We start from the raw sequence: 16785 nt of genomic DNA, 5'->3' as shown, positions 1-16785 counted from the left end.
AACCACAATTCTACTTCTCCATGAATTAGACTACTCTAGGTACCTCTAGACTGGAATCATACAGTATTTGTCCTTTTGAGACTGGCTTATTTCACTTAGTATCTAACATCCTCAAAGGTCATCCATGGTTTAACATGTGTCCGAATTTTCTTCCTTCTTGATGTTGAATGCTCCAGTGTATATGCATATTCCACATTTTGTTTATCTACTCATCCATTGATGGGCACTTGGGTGTCTTCCAGTTTTTGGGTGTTGTGAATGCTATGAACATGGGTGCACAAATATCTTTTTGAGTCCCCACTTTCACTTCTTTTGGGTATATATATTTAATACCTAGGAGTTCAGAATTGCTGGATCATATGGAAGTTCTATCTTTAATTTTTTGAGGGACTGCCATACTGTTTTCCTTACCAGCTGTACTATTTTACATTCCTTTCAACAGTGCAGAGGAGTTCCAGTTTCTCAGTTTTTTAGTTAGGTCTTTCTGATTAGTCTGTCTCATGGTACCCCGTTATATTCTTTCATAACATTTACTGCAGTTTCTAATGATGCATTTTGTATGTTTTCAGTTTCTACCTTTTCAACTAGACTGTACACTTGAGCAGGGATGATGGTAGTTTTTTTAGTATCACCATAGCATTCTAGTATGATGCCTGATATATAGCAAGCTCAAAAATAATGATTATGTAACTAACTGAATGAATGAATACATGATGTGCTTATTTTGTGCCTGGTACAATATTGAGCATATTTTATATGTTAATTTTATTTTCACTACAATCCTTTGAGGCAGGCAGTATTTGTAACCTCACTTACATATGAGGGAACTGAGGTATGGAGAAGTGAAGTAGCTTGCTCAGAATTAAGCAAGTTAGTGAGTATTGGAGGTGGCATCTTAAAATTAAAAATTTTTTAATTGACACATTATAATTATACATATATATGGGGTACAACTTAATATTTCAATATATGTATATATTGTATAATGTTCAAATTAGGGTAGTTAGCATATTCATCACCTCATGCATTTATCATTTCTTTGTGGTGAGAACATTCAAAAACCTCTCTCCTAACTATTTTGTAATATGAAATACCTTACTGTTAACCATAGTCACCCCACTGTGCAATAGAACATGGAACTTATTCCTCCTGTCTAACTGTAACTTTTTTCCCCTCTACCAACTTTTCCCTATCCTCCCCTCTCCCATCCTTTCCCCAAGGAGGTGGTATGTTAGTACTTGTCTGTCTATACAAAGTTTATGCTTCTAATCATTCTTAACTCTAGAGGTAGCATGTGTTCTGCGGTGTGTTGGGATGGTGTTAAATAATTCCACAAATTCGTATTTTGCTTTTGATGGAATGACAGTCTGTGAAGGTTTACAATATATATTTTTTTAATCTTGAGTTTTTCTGTGATGATTTTTTAAATAATACATTTGCATGTTCCTTTTTTCTCTGAGTTTAGAAATCTTAAGTTTTATCAGCTCTAAATATTGAGTACTTTGACATCTTTACTCAAAAATTCCCTCAAATTTAAAATTTTACAAATAAGATGTACTTTGATGGTGTTGATAGGGATTATCATGAGCACACACTTCATAAAAGTTTAAAATATACATTTGTTGATTGGTGATGTGGAATCCAAGAAGTATCATTTGAAAAAACTTATTTTAATAAAAGCAATGCTTATACATTGCAAAAAGGTCGAATGTAAAGAAATATTTAAAATAAAAAGTAAAAATAAAATGTCTAGCCTCAGCATAATAGTTTTTTATACATTCTTATTTGTACTGTTTCATTTTACTCAAATAAGATCATAATATAATGCTGTTTCCATTTAATAATATCTTTTGGATATTTTTTCTTAGCACATACACACTATAGACTAAACAGTATAGACCATATACTTTTTAAGGGGTGAATTGTGTTCTATTGTATGGATATACCATTATTTATTTAATCTGTCCTCTTATAATGTAAATTTGGATTGTGTATTTGTTTATTTGACTTATGTAAACCATGCTGCAGTGAACATTCTTGTCCATATATCTTGGTATGCTTACATGACTATATATATATAGGGTAAATTACTATCAGTGATATTGCTGAGTAATACCACTGATAGGCCAATACTCTGAGAGGCCAATTTGCCCTCCAAAATTGTTGCATCAAATTTCTATAAGATTTTTCTCTTTACGCACACCTTCAACAACTTTCAATATTTGTACATATGAATGACAAATGTTTCAGTGGTGTTTTGATCTTTGTTAATTTCTTCTTTTTCTCATCTTTTTTTTTTTTTTTTTTTTTTTGAGACAGAGTTTCTCTCTATCCCCCAGGCTGGAGTGCAGTGGTGCGATCTCAGCTCACTGCAACCTCCGCCTCCTGGGTTCAAGTGCTACTCCCACCTCAGCCTCCCAAGTAGTTGGGATTACAAGTGTGTGCCACCATGCTTGGCTAATTTTTGTATTTTTAGTAGAGATGGTATTTCATCGTGTTGGCTACCAAGAGATCTTCCCACCTCAGCCTCCCAAGTTGCTGCGACCACACACGCATCACCATGCTCAGCTAATTTTTGAAAATTTTTTGTAGAGACATGGTCTCCTTATGCTGCCTAGGCTGATCTTGAACTCTGGAGCTCAAGCAATCCTCTTGCCTTGGCCTCCCAAAGTGCTAGAATTACAGGCGTGAGCCACCACGCCTGGCTGCAATTAGATGTATTTTTCAAGTTAAACCTCAACAAGGATTCTGTTATTAGTAAGCTTTCTGAAAATCAGTAGATTAGACTCGTTAACATGGTTCTCAAAGGAGATTTTATTAAATGTAAAACTTGAAGATGTTACCTCTGTCAATGCTCATTTGAAAAATGCTTTGGTTTTTAATGCTGTGTATTCTGGCAGATAAAAATGTGTTTGCTTGGAAACCATGGACACCTTAGTGAAAGGAGATATGAACATTTTACCTCCAGGGTTTAATTAAGCATTTAGTTTTTTACATGTAAATTTTTCTGGTTGTAAAAGTGATGCATCAGGCTGACGTGGTGGTTCACACCTGTAATCCTAGCACTTTGGGAGGCTGAGGTGGCTGGATCACTTGAGGCCGAAAGTATGAGAGCAGCCTGGCCAAGATGGTGAAACCCTGTCTCTACTAAAATAAATAAATAAATTTATATATTTATATTATATTATCTATTATATGTAAATATATTTATATATTTATATATGTATATATTTATAAATAAATATATAAAGATATATGAGAGAGAGATATATATATAAACTAGCTGGGTGTAGTGGCTCATGCCTGTAGTCCCAGCTACTTGGAGGATGAGGCACGAGAATTGCTTGACCCCAGGAGGCGGAGGTTGCAGTGAGCAGAGATTAGCACCACTGTACTCCAGCCTGGGCAACAGAACGAGACTCTATCTCAAAAAAATATGATATATTTATATTCTAGAACATCTTAGATATATAGAAAGCATATATTAAAAAAACTGTAATGCCATCATCTAGAGATAGCCACCATTCAATTTTGTCATATTTATTTCTAGTATTACCTTTTCCTATGTCTGCAGACACTGAAACATATATGTATAGACAAACATACATTGATATTTTATAAAATTAGGCCTATACTGGACATAGTTTTTTTTTTTTTTTTTTGAGATGGAGTCTTGCTCTGTCACCCAGGCTGGAGTACAGTGGCACAATCTCGGCTCACTGCAACCTTCACCTCCTGGGTTCAAGCAATTCTTTTGCCTCAGCCTCCCAAGTAGCTGGATTACAAGCGCCTCCCACTATGCCTGGCTAATTTTTATATTTTTGGTAGAGAGTGTTTCATCATGTTGGCTGATCTTGATCTCCTGAACTCAAGTGATCTGGCCGCCTTGGCCTCTCAAAATGCTGGGATTATAAGTGTGAGCCACTGCACCTGGCCCATAGTTTTAATTTTTCATTTGCTATTATGATATAAGCATTTTTCCATACCATTAAATATTCTACAAGGTTTGCCATTTAGCTGTGCAATCTCGGACAAGTTATTCAACCTCTCAGTGCCTTATTTTGTCATCTACAATAGGGATAATAATGGAGATAATGATATACTCACTATACAAGTTTATTGTATGCATTAAATTCATGTAACGCATACGACAAACTTACTAATGCATGTAAAATATTCAGAACAGGCCTGAGATGTTATAATTGCTGAGTTGATATTATTCTTATTTTAAAAACATGATTTCAGATCACCTGAGGTTGGGAGTTCAAGACCAGCCCGACCAACGTGGAGAAACCCCGTCTCTACTGAAAATACAAAAATTTGCCGGGTGTGGTCATGCATGCCTGTAATCCCAGCTACTTGGCAGGAGAATCCCTTTAACTGGCAGATGGAGGTTGAGGTGAGCCAAAATAGCACCATTGCACTCCAGCCAGGGCAACAAGAGCGAAACTCCATCTCAAAATAAATAAATAAACAAAAAACAAACACCACCAAAAACCATGATTTATAATTTTTTATAGTATTTCATCCTATGAATATATAATAATATATTTAGCCACTTCCTTATGGGACACTTTTTAAAAACCAAATATTCATTATTACAGGTAATTCTGTGATGAATAAACATTTTTGTACATAATTTTTTCCCATGGGAACATACATAATATACATTTCCTGGAAGTGATATTACTGGGCGTCACAGCTTTCAGGTATAATACAGTGTCCTTTTGATTTTATTATGGAAAAGTGGTGTTAAAATATGGGTTTTTAATTATCACTGGGTTAAGACAGAGAGTTGATTCTTAAAGGGTTGTGATATGGCATTCTTCTGCCTATTGATTTAGGCATATCCCATTGGAGGCACATCAGGAGCCACTGGAGTTATTGGTGTGAAAGGCAGCCATTTCTTTTCCTCCCTGTTTGGGCCAACTATTCCTACAGGTAACTTTGGGTCTACTTGTATAACACAGAACAAGCTATGCCAAAATGCAGGCATTTTCCACTACAGAGACTCTGAAATAGCTCTTTTGCAGAACTAAAGAGGCTAGTAAGTTTGTTACTTTTTCCCTCAATGTAAAAATTTTATATTCCTAAGTGTTTAGAGCTGTGTTTGTTTAAAACACGCATGTCCCTAAAAATTCCAGTCCAATGAATAAAAATTCCTCAGAGCAAAGTTGAGGCAAGTTAGGCCTTAGAAATCTGAAGCAGAGATTATAGTAAAACACAAAAAGTCTGGGAGATGCACAGGTGTTTCTCTGAAGGACATTTTTTTTTTTTTTTCCCAGGTGATACACTTGGGCGTTGAAGGACATTTTTTGAAATCATGAGAACCGAATGTTTGACTAGGAATGTTTCGTTATAACTGCCTGGAAGGTTAGAGTCAAAGAAATTGAGGTAGGAATATTTATAAATACATTCCTTAACTTTTAGCTTGTGTATGAAAATGGAGAAGATTATGTGGCTTATTGTTAATTTTCCTTGGCCCCTTATGTGGATTTCCCCATACCCCAGTTGCAATTCTTGGTGGCTTACACTGGCAAAACAAAAAATCATTCTTCACTATGGTTTGGGACAGAGCTACCAGATCTTATTGGGAAGGTAAATCCCAGGAACCCTTCCCCATATTTTGCCATTCTGAACCCTGATTTGTATAGATGATAATTTGACTCTGAAGCTGCTCCATTTAACAATTACAAGTTCACAATGTTAAGGACCAACAGTAGCATCACGAGGCTTAGTAAAATTAATTTTACACACACAACTTGTATTTTTCTTTATGCAATTTGTACACTTACTGGATTGAGAATTCACAGAAAATATAATTAAAGCTATCGAAGCCAAAGAATATAAGGATGTTTCCCAGTCTTCAGTGTCACTGTAATAATAGCACCTTGTGTAAGAACTCTAAAAACCTTGCCAATCCTTTATAAAATGAGATAACCACTGCTGTCATTAAAGGAGGGCAGGTCATCCCCCAGCAGGGATCAGCTACTCCTGCCTCCTACTGTTTGCTGATTTAATTCTCTTTGTAATAGTGAAGCTGGATTAGGAGTCTAGAGTTAGCGCTGCATGCCTTTCCAAAGGAACCAGGGAAAGACTAGGAGTCAATTTCATTACTTTCTTGAGGTGCGCCCCCCGAGCCTCTGAGGTCTTTTCCTTGTATTTTGGAAGTTCAGAGCTGGTTCAGGGAGATACCACTTCTTCCTTCAGTGCTGCAGGTATTTTCTGAAAGCCTTCCATCAGCAGTCCTGATCTTGGTCAGTGGGACCACATTTCAGTCTTTGTTATTACACAGAATACAGCTCTGCTTCTAAAGGCAAAGAGGCAGAGCGCTGGGTTTACTTTACTGTTAATTAATTGATGAGTTGTTTCGTTTATGTTTAACAAATAGATATCAGGAGTCTGCTGTTTGTTGAGAGCTGCATTAAGCTCTGTGGAAGTATATAAAACATATAAAACACAGTTCCTGTTAAAAGCAGTCTGGAGTATAAGATAGAAGCACTGAGCACTAGAGAACAGAATAGAAAAATTTAATATTTTCCTGTTCTAACTTGGCCCACACAGGTTTTCCGTTAATGATAAAAGGACGTAACTGATAATTCAGAAACATATACCTTCTTAACATACATCATCTATGGAAAAAAAAGCCGTTAAGGCACCAAAAAAACCTACTGTAGGACTGTAAAGATATTTACCTATTACAGAGATTTATTGATATGATAAAATTAAACAACCATAACTCTCTAATTTGTTAGAAAATCTCCATCACCTTCTGTCATTCCCAAAAGTCTATCCATTGAAAAAAATTCTCTTTAAAATAACATCATCAGCTTTCAATACTCTAAAATAAAAACAAATGGACTTTTTTTCAAGGTTTACAAACATTTTTCAAAATAAATGCAAAGTAAAAGGTAGACAGGGCCAGCTGGTGGTGGAAAGGACTAAGGATTTCCTTGTGTGGTACAGAGCTGGAGTGCTGTGGAACTCAAGTGAGGAGAGTTGGGCATTAAACCTCTCGGAAGATGAAATGAAGGGAAAGCAAGTGAGGAAAACAGGTAGAGAGTTACTTTCTGCACCTTTGCTTCTGACTCCTTATGGGACTCCTTAAGGGCAATTTGGAAATGTACCCTGATCCACCAATCATGGTTACATACAGTATTGTTAAAATATATAAACATTTAAAATCTCATAATGAAAGTAATAACTTTTATAGAGCAGAAGACTCAGAAAACATACACATAACACACAAAAGAAAAATAAATCATCTATAATCTGGCCACCTAGAAATAACTATTGTTATGCCCTGACTTTTTTTCCAATGTAAATGATTTTACATTGGGTTCCCAGATCAGAGGGTAAACAGATTCCATAAAAATAATGAGTTAGATTCATATAAGATTGTTGTATTCATTATTGTGACAATAATTTTGACCCTATCTACCTTTTACTTTGTAGTTATTTTGAAAAATTTTTGTATTCCTTGAATAAAACCTATTTGTTTTTATTTTACAGTTCCATTGTGATTATTTTAGAGTATTTGAAAGCTAATGACATTATTTTAAAGAGGATCTTTTCAATGGATAGATTTCTGGGAATGACAGAAGGAGATTTTTCTAATAAATTAGAGAGTTATAGTTTAATTTTCTCATATCAATAAATCTCTGTAATAGGTAAATGTCTTTATGGTCTTACAGTGGGGCTTTTTTTGGTACTTTTAACAGTTTTTTTTTTTGCCCGTAGATGATGTATGTTAAGAAGGTATGTGTTTCTGAATTATTAGTTAAGTCCTTTTGTCATTAATGGAAAACCTGTGTGGGCTAAGTAAGAATAGAAAAATGTGAAATGTCAGACAACTTAATGTTTCTGATAGGTGTGAAGCTATTAGGTGAACTTAAGCCCTTGACCACCGACAGGTGCATTTGGAACAGGAAACTGCCTGAGCAGTGGCCTTCTGCATGTAGGGAAGAGCCCTGGCCCTGGAAGTGTGCTTTCTGAATCTGAAATTATTCTATTTGGTCTATCCATTTTGTACCCTACCAGGAAAGGGAGCAGAGGGGTTTTGTGTTTTAGAAGAACCTTACAAATTCTCCATGTTCCAGAAGTTATTACTCACCATAAAACTGCAAAGTAGAGTTTATTCCTTTTCCCTCCACCCGTCGCATGTGTGTCTTTTGACTGATTGAGAAATCTTAACTTTTTTGCAAATTAGTGGCTCCTTGCTGTGATTTTTAAAAAGATGTTTTTTAGTATACTGTCTGGCTGCCCTAGTTCTATAATGTCTTTGATTTAACTCCCCTCCCACCCCTTTTTTAGGTATCTCTGAGACCTTTTTTGGAGAGGTGGGGATCATAAACTCAGAGGCCATGCAGGTAGTATAATATGAATATAAGTTTCTAGGGAGGAATGGTAAGAACTATGACAGACCGGAGAATACTTCTCTCTCCAACGGTAATTCAAATAAAACAGAAACAGAAATACATTTTGATGGCCAACAGGAAATCCAAATTTGGCTTGAAACCTACCAGTTTATGGTTCCTGTAGTAATAATGGTAGTAGAGTAGTCACGTGATGATAATGATTGTAAAAATAGCTAACATTTATTGAGCACTTACTATGTGCCAGGCACATGTCTATCTCATTCTGTTTTCACGGTAAAGGTAAATGTTATTATTATCCCCACCTTAGAGATGAAACTGAGGCTTAGAGAGGTTCTTTGTCCATGTTGCAGGGATCGTAAGTAGCAGAGTCAAAGCCAGGTTTGTCTAACTCAGAATATTGAGCTCTGTGATGTGTTTTGACTTTAGGCCAGAGAACTTTGAATTGGACTTGGAAGAAAATAGTCAGTGGTTAAGCTACTCAGAGTGTTGGCACCAGCCAGTTTTGTGGCCTTGGGGGAAGAAGCCAGGCCTGGAAAAAGGGGCAGTGTTCTTGGTCCTATAAGGAGGAGGAAACAGCCTAGCCAGGTCAGCTGTGGTGTGAACAGGCTCTAGGAAAGTCTTCACCAGGTACTTTGGGAAGTGATGGCTTTGGTGGAGGGTAAAGAAAGTAATAGTTCCTGTGAGGTGCAGAAGATGTGTGTGGGTTTGTGGGTGGGGGTGTCTGTGCAGCATATAGGAGGGGAAAATCAGACTAAATGGAAGTTTAGTAGGAGCTTGTAATGTAGGTTTTGGCAGATTTGAGTAAGGTCTACTGGAATATTTTGTACCCTGGCTCTCCTTAACTGTGTATGTGTGAATATCTAGAGCTGTAGAATAAATAACTAAAATGTATGGGGTTGAGATTTAATCCAGGGATTCTTGTTGCAGTACACTTTAAAACTGAATGAGGTTTTAGTCTGGGCGCAAGGGACTGTTTTTTGTTTGGCTTATCTTGGTCGGCTTCTACTTACACACCACAGAGTCGCTTTTCTTGGGCATAGTGGATCTCTATCAGGATCACTGGCATTTCCCGTGATATTTAGCAGAAAAGGGGTCATAGAGAAATTATCCTCACAAACCTTTGGTTGTTGAACCAACCAGCACCACCAAAATACTCGCTGTTAACATAGCACCTTTAAGCAAACAAGTGACTTGTTGTACCTTGTAGTTCTCAAACCTTCTCTAAGTGACTTTAACACAAGGAAATGAAAAGTAAAGCCAATCTGTTCGTATAACCGGCTGCATGTGAACATAAACCCTAGGAAACACAGCGGCCTCTGTGAAAGGTCTGCTTGCATAAACCTCACAGAGCCCTAAAGAGAAGTTTTTTTAAAAAGTATATATATACACACACATGCACAAAAGGAATTACAGGAGTATATCTTGACTTTTGTTCCTGAAAAAAAGTGGATATACTACAAAAATTTATAAGAAGGTAAGATTGATTGATGGAGTTTACTTTCTGCCGCCTAAAGACTTTTAAATAGATACTGAAGGAGAAGGAAGCACATTTAGTTACAAGAAACCTAATATGTCTCAAAGTGAGTAGGGGTGGGACCAAAAGTCCAGCAAGAGTGGATCTAGGGAAGCCCTTCTGTTAACTGTTTCATTGGTTTAAAATGATCACTTTCCTAGAAGGAACAAGAAAAACTGGTCCAGTTTGTTTTCAAAGTTGGAAGAAAATACTTATGTAAGCGGCTCCTGACTTTGTAGCGTTTCCATGTGGAATATCATTCAAGAATTTGGCCAGATCTCAAGTGATTTATGTTTAGCAAACAAGATTATCTTCAGCTTCCTATTGTGGAAGAGCAAATGGTTTGGGGTTTGGCTGCTGCTTTTCAGCCTCTTTTTAATTGCTTCTTCCAGGTAGTACTGCATTAATCTTTGTTATTTATCTTCAGTGTTGGTTTGCGACAGAAGCAAGAAACCAGAACAGTGACTGAAGCTAGAATGGCTTAAAGTGTTAATATCCTTGTTGTAGAGCTACCAGAAACAACAACTATTTATTAAGGTTGATGGGAGAGAGCGCGAGAATGAGAAAGACCTTTTGTATACACTTGGAATTCAGCTTTATATATATATATAATCGTATGACAGATGCTCTTAATTTTGTGGACAAATGAAATTAGATTGCTATTTTGAATGCTTATGATTGTTTATCTTTTTAAGAGTTTAATTTTCTTCCAATGTAGGAAAACATTTATTTTTGAAATTGTGGCTACCTATTGAAAAATGACACTTCTTTTTGATATTTGAGGATACATTATTATGATAATATGAATACCAACATATTGTGTATTTAAAATGTAGCTAAACTTTTAATATGTTCTACCTTTAATTTAGCTTTTAGAGGCCCTGTGTTAAAGGTCTTCCTGTTATTAGGTTTAAATTTGTGTGAGAGAGGTAAACATTTTAGCAAATAAGTGATCATTTTATTTCCCGTGGCTGGACAAAAAAACGAATGAAGTGTTTCAGAGCATAACATTTGGGAAAACTATGTATTACTTATTTCATATTCCCTGCAGATAAAAATAACTACTCACGTCTAGTTAGTGGGTTTCTGCTGTTATACCTACCACTACCACCACCACCTTTTTCTGAGTCTTGACTTGATGGTCTCTTCCTTAACTGCTGTCGTAATGTTTTAAGTTTCATAGCTTGCACACAGCGCAAACCAAGCAAAGATTAAATATATAGAGAAGGTCACTCTGTCTTTCAGATTGTATCAGCTATTTTGAGTCTAATTCTTAAACTGCTCCTGATACCTTGGCAGCAGGCCATGTAGTTGTCATTTTGTCTCATTAGAGTTAAGTCTAGTCCTGTCAAGAACAGATTTACTAGTCTTTTTTAATTGCCTGCTTAAAATTTTTCATTTCCAAAATCAGCTGAATAATTTAAGATTGTGAAAAGTATGGACTGAGGTCAAGTAAAAGTTCTGAGCAGATTAGGAATTCACTGAAGGAAGGAAATGAAGAGACGAATGATTTTAAGGCTGTTGTGGAAGAGTGGAGGATTTCTGAAGCATTTGTATTTAGGAAAATGGAATAGGGCTTAAATTGTGTAGTTGTATGGCAATGGATATGAAGTTTACTTGATTGGTATAAATTATTTTCTTTTGTGCCTTTTTTGCATTTAAGTATGTCATCTATTCTTCTAGGGAACTAGAGGCTAAGCATTAGATAATTGGAAAGTTGAAGAAAACCAGATGAAGATAAGGTGGAATCTGGAGAGGATAAAGAGGAAAGTGTGCCCAACTGGCTGAAAATAATGGTAGCGTGATGGAGAACAAACAAGAGTTAGACGTGCAGCCTCCCCATGGGCAAAGCCAGTAGAATCTACGTTCTGCCATATAAAGGAAAGAGGACTGAATAAAAGGGAGGTGAAGAGATGTTTAGGAAGAAGCAGGATTTTTTTTTTTTTGAGACGGAGTCTCGCTCTGTCGCCCAGGCTGGAGTGCAGTGGCCGGATCTCAGCTCACAAAGCAGGATGTTTTTTGAGAAAACTTGTTGGATGAAATAATGCATATATGCATCTCTGGGAATAGGAGAGGGTCAGGTTTCCCAGCAAATAGCCAGGCTTATTTTGTTGATGCTGCCTATCTAAGTGTGAGGTATGGTGGGCATGGCACTCATTCTTGTGACAATACCATGGTAGGATGATTATAGTTAGTAATAATATATAGTTTCAAATAGCTAGAAGGTGGATATTGAATGTTCCCAACACAAAGAAATGATAAATGTTTGAGATGATTGATATGCTAATTACACTGATCTGATCACTATACATTATATGGATCAAAATATCGCTAGGTAGCCCATGGATAATTATCATATGCCAATTAAAAATAAAATTTAAAAATTTTAAAAATGGAAAAGAATGTAGGGGCTATACTGGCCTCCAGGGAAATGTGGAGCCACAGCAGTTATGTGTGACCCTGAAGGAAGTGGAAGACTGTAGCAGTTGGGACTATATAAGTGATTGGATAGCCTAATTGAGTCAGAGCAGAGTAACCTAACAGGCTCATTTCTTTTTCTTGAATTATCCCTGACCTGCGGGACTTTGGGCATGGGATTGACTCTGTAATATATTGAGGGTAGGTCAGGCACAGAGTGGCTCATGCCTGTAATCCCACACTTTTGGAGGCTGATGCGGGAGGATTGTTTGAGGCCAGGAGTTCGAGACCAGTCTGGGCAACAAGGGATACTCTGTCCCTACAAAACATTAAAAAATTAGCCAGGCATGGTGGTGCATGCCAATAGTCCCAGCTACTTGGGAGGCTGAGTTGGTAGGACCCCTTGAGCTGAGAAGTTGAGGTTGCCATGAGCTATGATCATATCACTGTACTCCAGCCTGGGCAACAGAGTGAGACCCTGTCTCTAACAAATAAAATAAAATAAATATATTTTGAGAGTAAGACTGACCATATTCTAATATGTATCATTAAGGTCCTCATTTTGCTCCCTCTAAGCCTCTTTCTGAGAGGCACCAAGGGTTCACATTGTTCCCTGACAGGCCCCGGTGTGCTGGGGGTGTACTTCATGTTCTGTATCTTGGTTTTCTTTCTACGTGCCAATACTTGCCTGTTCACTGTCTGAACAGTTTCTTCAGATAGTTTCACTAGATTCTTCAGATAACTGGAGCTAATTGGTAAAATCATTCATTCTCTTGTGTAGGGTTAATTTATAACCCTTTCTCTGTTATATATTTACGTTCAAAAGAAGGATTCATAGTATGTTATATAACTCGAAGAAATGGTGAAATTTTTGGCATGCCTTTGAGTAAATATTAAGATGTTGATATTACAGTGGAGTCATATATATGCATATTTCACTCATGGGAATTCAACTAATGCACCTGGCCAAAAGAAAAAAGAAGGGCAAAATAGTAATTGAAATATGATGAGCATAGTCCTGGAGTGAGCATAAAATGGGAGATGTGAGCCTGCTGTTTATAGGGGAGATTTAATTTCCTCTCAGAGTGAGAGCATTTTGGTCTGAACAGCATGACCCATAAAATGCAAGCCAGTTACTTTCTCCGATGTTTACCTGAACAGACAATAGTGTTTTCTGGATGGCTTATTGTGAACTTAGTGAGAGATGGCTTAGTATTGTATTTTATGAGGAATTACAGGGAGTTTTCAAGGGTAGTTTTACTATTTGTAATTGCTGCCTTGGTTTGACTTCAGACTCTAATCCAGTTCCCTGCATTATTAGGTATGACATCACAGTGTTGGCCAGTTGAGGGTAGGTCTTTTAGAGCTCCCGTGAACTCCTTGAGATTTTGGACTTGTGTTATTTTTGTTGAATGAAATAATTTTCATGGCATGGGCACATTCTAGATGTTTTGGTTTAGAAGAGATGGGCTTTGCTGAGTGATTTAGGCTGTCTGTTGGAACTGGATTGCAAGTCATAGACTTGTTGAGACCATCTTTCCTTCCTACCTCTGGTGCTGCCCTAGCCAAAGAAGGTGGCAGTGGGGATGGTTCAAAGTAGAATGATGGTATGTCAGAGATCCCAGTGGCTTTGAAGTGGTTCTTATTATCCTTTCTGTTTTGTACTGAATCCATATATTCCGTGTCATGACAGGGCACCTTGATCGTCACAGACAGTTTTGGCATTCCAGGAATGGATGACCTTCCAATTAGAAGATTACACTTCTTCCTTTGCCCCTTGCAGATGGCTTTGAACTCTGGAATTATGGGTGACATAAATTAAAGCTGCTCATAAAAGATATGCCCCTAGCCTTCTGTTCTTTCCTTTTAAATGTGGTCCAGTTGTGCTCTACAGTAATGATCCTAGTATTTTATGCACAACTTGCCCAGTAGCTTACAATTATGTGTCACAAAGAAAAGTTTTAACTGTTTGGTAGGTGGCCTTGTCTGATGACAATACTGAGCATGTGGCATTTTGTTCTGTGTCTCACAGTATCACCATGACACTGACTGAAAATACCCTGGTTTCTGCAAGGTGTCTGCTAGACCAGGCAAGATTAAGTAAAGATAATTACCACTGAGTTTTTCTATTTTTTACATTCCATTTAGAGAGGTTTGGTTACTGCCCTTGGTGAATTTGGAAGCTTCTATATATGACATCCAGATCTTCCTACCAGATGTGAATATGATCTGACTGCTAACCTCTCATTCTGATACAGCCTTCTGTCAGCCTCCTTGGCCAGTTTGATATTTTTATTAATTATTTACTTATTTTTTTACCCTTTTTTCAAGAAATAGGGTCTCACAGTGTTGCCCAGGCTGGACTAGAACTCCCACTCCTGGGCTCAAGCAGTCCTCCTGCCTCACCTTTCCAAGTAGCTGGGGCTGTAAGTGCACACCACCATGCCCAGCAATATTTTTATTTCTGTAATGTGTCATTTATCCAGTGATCGTTTTATTATTATAGAATCACAGAAATGGAGGGACTCCTAGAAGTAATCAAATTCGGTGGTTTTTAAGCCTTTTATTCCCTCTAAAGGGATATTAAAACCATTAAAAATATAATTTATCCCAATATGTAAATCAGAGAAAGCTGAACTTCTGGTTCAGAGAGGAACACAGATGAAGGACCAAACACCATTTCTCCACTCTCCTCCCAACCCAGCCTTCGAGGTATCTGGGGGCTCTGTGGATCTCACTTTGAAACCCATAGTTCTGGAGTAACGGAAGGAGTACTATATTAAGTAAATCCTTCTAGCACCAGTTAGCACCAATTTGCTTGTATATTGCTTCCTGAGGGTAAAATTTTAAAACAAAACTGCTCCAAGTTCTTCCTCTGCATTTGTCTGTAGTGTGAATTACCTGCAGACACTCAACAGTCATCAAGAAATTTATTGTGTATCTTGAATGTTTAGCCCAACCAGCATGCACTGTAGGTACCACAGGTGAGAGGCTGACCTGAGTGACAGAGTGCTACTCACTATTTTATTTGATGATGAGTATGGCATCTGGATAGCACTTAAGAGATTGGGATGTACTAGATGAGATAGGCTCTAATTGTATAGATCAGTGATTGTCAAAATGTGGTCCCCTGACTAGCAGCATAGGCATCTTCCAAAACTTGTTAGAATACAGATTCTTGGGAGTTGGATGCCATGGCTCACAACTGTAATCCCAGTACTTTGGGAGGCTAAGGTGAGGCTCATTTGAGGCCAGGAATTTGAGACAATCCTGGGCAACATAGTGAGACTCTGTCTCTACAAAATGTTTTAAAAACTAGCCAGGCATGGTGGTGCACACCTGTAGCTAGATAGGATCCCTTGAGTCCAGAAGTCCGAGGCTGCAATCAGCTGTTATCGCACCGCTGCACTGCAGCCTGGGTGACAAAGTGAGGCCCTGTCTCTTTAAAAAACAAAAAACAAAAACAAAAACACAAACTACTGTGTCCGATAGGTTCTTGGTCTCGCTGACTTCAAGAATGAAGGTGCGGACCCTCGTGGTGAGTGTTACAGTTCTTAAAGATGGTGAGTCTGGAGTTTGTTCCTTCAGATGTTCAGATGTGTCCAGAGTTTCTTCCTTCTGATGGGTTCGTGGTCTCACTAACTTCAGGAGTGAAGCTGCAGACCCTCGTGATGAGTGTTATAGCTTTTAAAGGTGATGCGTCTGGAGTTGTTCGTTCCTTCAGGAGTGAAGCTGCAGTCCTTTGTGGTGAGTGTCACAGCTAATAAAGGCGGTGCAGACCCAAAGAGTGAGCGGCAGCAAGATTTATTGTGAAGAGTGAAAAAACAAAACTTCTGTAGCGTGGAAGGGGACCTGAGTAGGTTGCCACTGCTGGCTCGGGCAGCCTGCTTTTATTCCCTTATCTGGCCCCATCCACATCCTGCTGATTGGTCCATTTTACAGAGAGCTGATTGGTCCATTCTGAGAGGGTGCTGATCGGTGCGTTTACAAACCTTGAGCTAGACACAAGGTGCTGATTGGTACATTTACAAACCTTGAGCTAGACACAGAGTGCTGACTGGTGCATTTACAATCCTCCAACTAGACATAAAAGTTCTCCAAGTCCCCACCCCACTCAGGAGCCCAGCTGGCTGCATCTAGTGGATCCTGTGCTGGGGCCATGGGTGGAGCTGCTCACCAGTCCTGTGCTGTGCGCCCGCACTCCTCAGCCCTTGGGCAGTCGATGGGACTGGGCACCGCGGAGCAGGGAGCGGCACCCATCGGGGAGTCTTGGGCCGCCTGAGAGCTCATGGTGGGGGGGTGGGATTTGGGCCTAGCAGGCTGCAGGTCCTGAGCCCTGCCCCGTGGGGAGACGACTGAGGCCTGGCAAGAATTTGAGCATGGCGAGGGCGGGCCGGCAGTGCTGGGGGACCCCTCCGCAGCTGCTGGCCCAGGTGCTAAGCCCCTCACTGCCCGGGGCCGGTGGCGCTGGCTGGC

General features: G+C 38.5%; 1 protein-coding gene across 1 annotated transcript in view; it reads left to right on the top strand.

The window, feature by feature from the left end:
- FAM160A1 (family with sequence similarity 160, member A1) overlaps positions 1–16785 on the top strand; it is a 279944-nt gene that overhangs the window by 44916 nt on the left and 218243 nt on the right. Inside the window, exon 2 of the mRNA XM_011973234.1 lies at positions 5286–5394. The gene's annotated coding sequence lies outside the window, so the exon portion shown is untranslated. The remainder of the gene's footprint in view (positions 1–5285; positions 5395–16785) is intronic.

The sequence above is a fragment of the Mandrillus leucophaeus genome, unplaced genomic scaffold, assembly GCF_000951045.1.
Source record: "Mandrillus leucophaeus isolate KB7577 unplaced genomic scaffold, Mleu.le_1.0 Scaffold136, whole genome shotgun sequence".
NCBI classification, from domain to species: Eukaryota; Metazoa; Chordata; class Mammalia; order Primates; family Cercopithecidae; genus Mandrillus; species Mandrillus leucophaeus.
Note: the sequence above shows the minus strand (reverse complement) of the source record. Positions and strands in the feature narration are given on the sequence as shown.